Source organism: Giraffa tippelskirchi, chromosome 10, assembly GCF_054371585.1.
Source record: "Giraffa tippelskirchi isolate mGirTip1 chromosome 10, T2T-mGirTip1v1.2.pri, whole genome shotgun sequence".
NCBI lineage: Eukaryota > Metazoa > Chordata > Mammalia > Artiodactyla > Giraffidae > Giraffa > Giraffa tippelskirchi.
The window spans coordinates 96,703,021-96,709,020 of record NC_137284.1 but is presented as its reverse complement, the minus strand read 5'-3'; the positions used below and the strand labels follow the sequence as shown (position 1 = coordinate 96,709,020).

General features: G+C 41.8%; 1 long non-coding RNA gene across 1 annotated transcript in view; it reads left to right on the top strand.

The window, feature by feature from the left end:
• The first annotated feature begins 475 nt into the window (after positions 1–475).
• The window catches only part of LOC145524843 (uncharacterized), a 61,399-nt gene continuing 55,874 nt past the window's right edge, over positions 476–6,000 (top strand). Inside the window, exons 1-2 of the long non-coding RNA XR_014067878.1 lie at positions 476–606; positions 1,066–1,230. This is a non-coding gene — a long non-coding RNA (uncharacterized LOC145524843). The remainder of the gene's footprint in view (positions 607–1,065; positions 1,231–6,000) is intronic.

Sequence of the window (6,000 nt, the reverse complement as noted above, 5' to 3'; positions counted from 1 at the left end):
AGCTGAGTGCCGAAGAATTGATGCTTTTGAACTGTGGTGTTGGAGAAGACTCTTGAGAGTCCCTTGGACTGCAAGGAGATCCAACCAGTCCATCCTAAAGGAGATCAGTCCTGAATATTCATTGGAAGGACTGATGCTGAAGCTGAAGCTCCAATACTTTGGCCACCTGATGCAAAGAACTGACTCATTTGAAAAGACCCTGACTCATTTGACTCATTTGACTGACTCATTTGAAAAGATTGAAGGTAGGAGGAGAAGGGGGCGACAGAGGATGAGATGGTTGGATTGCATCACCGACTCAATGGATATGAGTTTGAGTAAACTCCGGGAGTTGGTGATGGACAGGGAGGCCTGGCATGCTGTAGTCCATGGGGTTGCAAAGAGTCGGACATGACTGAATGACTGAACTGAACTGAACTGAAGTAACGAAGTAGTTACCATGTTGCTTCTACATTTTTTGTGCATGTATGAGAAGGTGAGAGATGAAGAGGACATGGTGGTGGTCAACTGCAATTAACCCTAAGCCAGAGATTGGATCATCAACCAAAGGGTCATAATCTTTTTATAGCCAATCTTGGAACACCATGGAAGAGCAAGATCTTTGAGGTTAGAAATATCCAAACTGTAATTCCAGCCTTTCTTCTTTGTGGTACATTAAGTTCTCTGTGGCTCTAGAAAATTAACCTCCTTGGTCTTTTATTCACATTCAAAGAAGTAATCACCCCCACAGGATTATAGTGGGGGTGAAGATTAAATCGATAAAATGTTCACAGGGCCTTCTATGTTGAGAATGTCAGCACATGATATTGTTACCTATTGTATAAAAAAGTTCTTTTTCTAAGATCAGTGAATTTAGTGTGCTTATTTGCATGGCTGGCCAAAATGTAGTTTATTAAAAAGTCCTAATTTAAGACTCAGCTGTGAGCCCACTCTACAATATTGTGATTTGATATGATTTTAAAAATTGAATTTGTAATAACTTCAGCATGGTCTCCAACACTTCAATGAAATCAATGATCATGTTTTGTCAGACAGTGTTTCATTCTCTGGAATTTGTTTTGTCAGGTTTAGGGCAGATGGACCTCCCCCCACCGTGATTTTCTTGTAGCTGATGAAGTTGCTCATATGAAGTGGTGTTCCCAGATGTTCATGACTTACCCAAGTAGCCTCTCAGACTCTGTGGTAGTGGGGTGGATTATCATCCAAGAAGACAACATTGATTTTTTTCAGGTAACAAGTGGAGGAGATGAAGTTGCCTTTTGATCTGTTTCTATAGATGCCATACTGTCTGCCAGGTGGTGCTTGAGATTAAGCCCTGTGTTCAGAGATGCATGGAGTGAGAAGAGTGAGCTCTCCCTGAAAGATGTCTGTGTTCCACTGTTGTAGGGCAGCCTCTGCTGAATGACCTGGTCTCCTGTACATTTACTCTCTTTCTCCCTTTGGCCACCATCTTGTAGCATGACGTGAACTGCACTCATATATCAGAATCCTGGGTCTTAGTTTCCCTTTTATGACAGACTTGCTGGATGACCTTGGGTTTATCACTCGAGGTCTAAGCTATTCATCAGTAAATTGGAAATAAAACTATTTCCATATCTGTCTAACGGCAGAGAAGTGAACAGGAAGTTTTTCCAATTTTAAGTTTTATTGGTTCAACTTTAATTTTATGCTTTTCCCTTGTTTGCTTCTTTCTGATTTTCCTACCTTTTCTATCCAGAGATTCTAGACATCCCATTACCACTTGAAATTGAGATGTAGAAAAATGAGCTCAACATTTTATGCCAGAAACTATCATCCATGCAGTTTCTTACTGAAGGGAAGAAATAAGGGTAACTTTCAAGCTTGTGTCTTTATGCTCCTGACAACTGAGATAAGGAACCAAGGATAAGAACTAGTGGAGTTAAAGGAGACGTAGGTTCAGATGAGGCCATGGCAACTTTGAGGCAATTGCCTGTCAATTCACAAATAGGTCAAAGTATTTACAAGCCACAACATAGATATGAATTTTTGGTAAACAGCAGCATATTGGTTGTTAACACCGTGGGAGTTGGAAAAGATTCTTCAGGAAAATTTTAGTGAGTAGAAGAGCAAGTTCAAAGGGAGGTTGTGCTTGAACTTTTGAGTTGAACCAATAGAGACTCCCAGCAAGGGAAGCTGAGAAGCAACCACTAGAGTAGAAAGAAGACTGAAAGAACTTGGTGTTTTGGGGGGACCCTGGAAGGAGAAAGTGTTTTTGTGGTGGCAGCGGTGGGGGCAGGAGGAGGAAGGAGAGGAATGACCAGTAGTGACAAGTACAACATGGAAATGTAGTAATTTAAGGCTTAAAGACTGCCCATTGGTTCTGGGAGTTAGAAGATCATAGGCAATTTGGGAAATAGCAATTTCATTAATAGAGTGAACACAGAGCACATTTTGGTTGATTAAATTAGGGGAGGAAAAAGCTGGATGAAAAGACATGGGAAGAGATGTCAGTTGCTAGAGGTGGTTCTTTTTTTTTTTTTTAATGAAGGTTTTTTATTTGTTTACATGTGGGATTAAGGGCAAGAACCATAATGAGGGGATATCAAGGAAACCAAGCAGGTCATGGAAAGACGCTAGGTTCTGGGCAGTCATATGGGTGACAGGGAAAACCTTATTTTGTGATAAATATGTTAGTTCAGGTTCTCCAAGAATCAGACAGTAAGACGTGATTGGGTATGTAAGATTCACTGGGGAAAACACCTATTTATGAAGGATAAGGACGAGCGAGTGGGGCTGGGGAGAGCTTTCAGACCTTGGTGGAGATCTGATACCTGTGAAAGGAGAGGGGATTAGGCAGGACGTGTCTCATCTCTAACACAATTTTGGGCAAGTCTATGGAGTGCCAGAGTCTCTAGTTAAAGAAGTTCTGTGTCTCATAGGAATGGGCCAGTTAGTATCTCTTCCATGTTTACTCCCTGCCTGAGGGGCAGCATGTGGGCAGTGTGGCCTCAAAGCAGCGCAGACATGGACCCCCCAGGGGCAGCAGCTGGAGTCCTCAGGGATTCTGCTTGCTGCAGTGGGGAACCTGGGCAGTGCATTTTCATGGTGAAGTGCTGGTACAACTGTGGCTGTATTGGGATGTTGAGAAAAGAGGACAGGAAGATGAGGGAATTTTCATCTGGCAGCCTCATTTTTTGCTTTGAAGTGTGGAGCTTTATGGTTTAAACTGGCTAAAATGAGAAAAGAGGAGAGAACAGAACTGGGGAAGGGACTTGTGTGTTGAAGGTTTAGAATAGCAGAAACTGAGAGAAGATAAATGATTTTGTGCCAAGAAGGTGTCACTGAGAATGGACTGTGCTGGGTAGTGGAACTAACAAGACATAAATGTGCTTTCCTCTGGAGGGATATAGTAAGAACAGAGAAAGATGATCTTGTGACTGATGCCTTTTCTGTTAATGCCACCTCTCGTTCCAAGGCTGCTTCGTATTTAGACTTCTTAAGTTATTAGTAAGTTATCCTTCATTTAATTAAAAAAATATATATATATATATAAATAAAATATTTATCTTCCCAGGTGACTCAGTGGTAAAGAATCTGCCTGCCAATGCAGCTGTAGGAGATGTGGGTTCGATCCCTGGGTCAGAAAGGTCCCTTGGAGGAGAAAATGGCAACCCACTCTAGTATTCTTACCTGGAAAATTCCATGGACAGAGGAGCCTGGCGGGCTACAGTCCAAGGGGTCACAAAGAGTTGCACATGACTGAGTGCATGTGCGCACACACACACACACACACACACACACATATATACACACACACACATATTTACTCTTCTATATATATATATATACTTTATATGTATATATGTATGTATACATATATACATATTTATTAAGCATTTGTTATGTATAAAGCACAGAGGGAGATATACAGATGGTTTTCTGCCCTCAAGGAATGTTTAACATTGAACAAGGGAGACTATGAAGGTGGCCTAGGAGAGGCACAAGTCAAGTCTGTGGGATTACAGAAGAGGTACAGAGCCACGTGGATGGAGATAATAGGGCAAGTGGGTAGATGAGGAAAGCCTTTGTGGAGATGGCTTTGGGTTGGGACTCATGGAATGGAGAGTGTTGTGGCTGGGTTGTTATCATTAGTGTCTAAAATAGTAATGGGTGCTGACCCTTCTCCCCATTTGCAATCTTCTAATTCAGGGCCTTAAGCTGGGCCAAATGGTGACCACCTCATACCTGGATTGCTAATCAGCTACTCACTCTTTAAATCTACTGTCTCATATGCCCAATTTCAAGCACAGTTGGGAAAATTGTTGTTCATTCACTCCACAAGCTTTTGGGGATCTCTTCCATACTTGCTGTTGTTGTTGTTGTTCAGTAGCTAAGTTGTATCCAACTCTTTGTGACCACGTGAACTGCAGCATGCCAGGCTTCCTGTCCTTCATTGTCTCTTAGAGTTTGCTCATATTCGTGTCTACTGAGTCAGTGATGCTGTCTAACCATCTCATCCTCTGCTGCCCTCTTTCTCCTTTTATATTCAATCTTACCCAGCATCAGGGTCTTTTCCAGTGAGTCAGCTCTTTGCATCAGGTGGCCAACCTGTTGGAACTTCAGCTTCAGTATTTGTCCTTCCAGTGAATATTCAGGGTTGATTTCCTTTAGGATTGACTGGTTTGATCTCCTTGCAGTCCAGGGACTCTCAAGAGTATTCTCCAGTACCACAATTCAAAAGCATCAATTCTTTGGCTCTCAGCCTTCTTTATGGTCCAACTCTCATATCCATACATAACTATTAGAAAAACCATATGCCTTTGTCAGCAAAGTGATGTCTTTTCTTTTTAATATGCTGCCTAGGTTTGTCATAGCTTTTCCTCCAAGGAGCAAGCATCTTTTAATTTAATGGCTGCAGTCACTGTCTACAGTGATTTTGGAGCCCAAGAAAACAAAATCTGTCCCTGCTTCCACTTTTTCCCCTTCTATTTGCCATGATATCATGGGGGCCAGATGCCCATTCCCTATTTCCCAAGCTTAACAGATGCTACTGCATCTTGTACATCCTGCACATTTTCACATTTTGCATATTTGCACAATGCTGTGTTCCATCAACATGTTTCCCTCCCTTAGGCAGGAATAACTTTACGGTCAGGAAACTACACATACTTGGTACCTAGTAGTCTTGGTGCAGGGCCTTAGTTTTCCACCTGGTTATCTTACCGCCAGTGAGTCTGTAAATCACAGTCAAGGCCTGTGTTTGAAGAGGAAGGGAAGTAGGTAACCCTGCTGTATTGTCTAATTCATCTTAACCAGTAAATACACTACTTTGAGTGTAGGTTCTTATCTTTGTCCCTTTGGGCAGCCAAAACAAAAATACTGTAGAGTGGGTGATTTGTAACAACAAAATTTATTTCTGTCAGTTCTGGAGCCTGGGAAGTCCCAGATGAAGTCACTGGCAGAATCATGTCTGATGAGGGACTAGTTCGTAGATAGCGGTTTTTTACCCCTATGGCCTCACATGGCAGATGGGACAAAGGAGCCCTTTAGTGTCTCTTATTTGGGCACTAACCCCATTCAGGAGAAACCTAACTTCAAGACCTAATCACCTCCCAAATTGCTTCCTCCTAAAACCATCACACTGGGGATTAGGTTTCAACATAAGAATCTGAGGAGACACAAATTCAGACTGTAGCATTTCTTCACTTTGGGTCCTTGTGTTTGTTTCCCAATGTTTGAGACTCCAGTTAATTATGGCTGGATTATGACTATATGGACTATGGCTGTATTATGTTATGTGGAACCGTTTGAAGTGTTTACCCCCCATTAAAAAACCTCTTACATCATTTCAGTAACTTGGGGTGAAAACTACTGCAAGATTCAAGTATAACAGTGTATAGCCAGAGCTTCTATCTTATAAGGTAAAAATGAATCACCATTCTTCCTGAGAAATGTACTTACTGATCAAAATGGCGATTGTTTCATGCTATTGCTAAGTTCTTCAGATGAAGCTTAATACAGTCCATCAACTAGCTATAC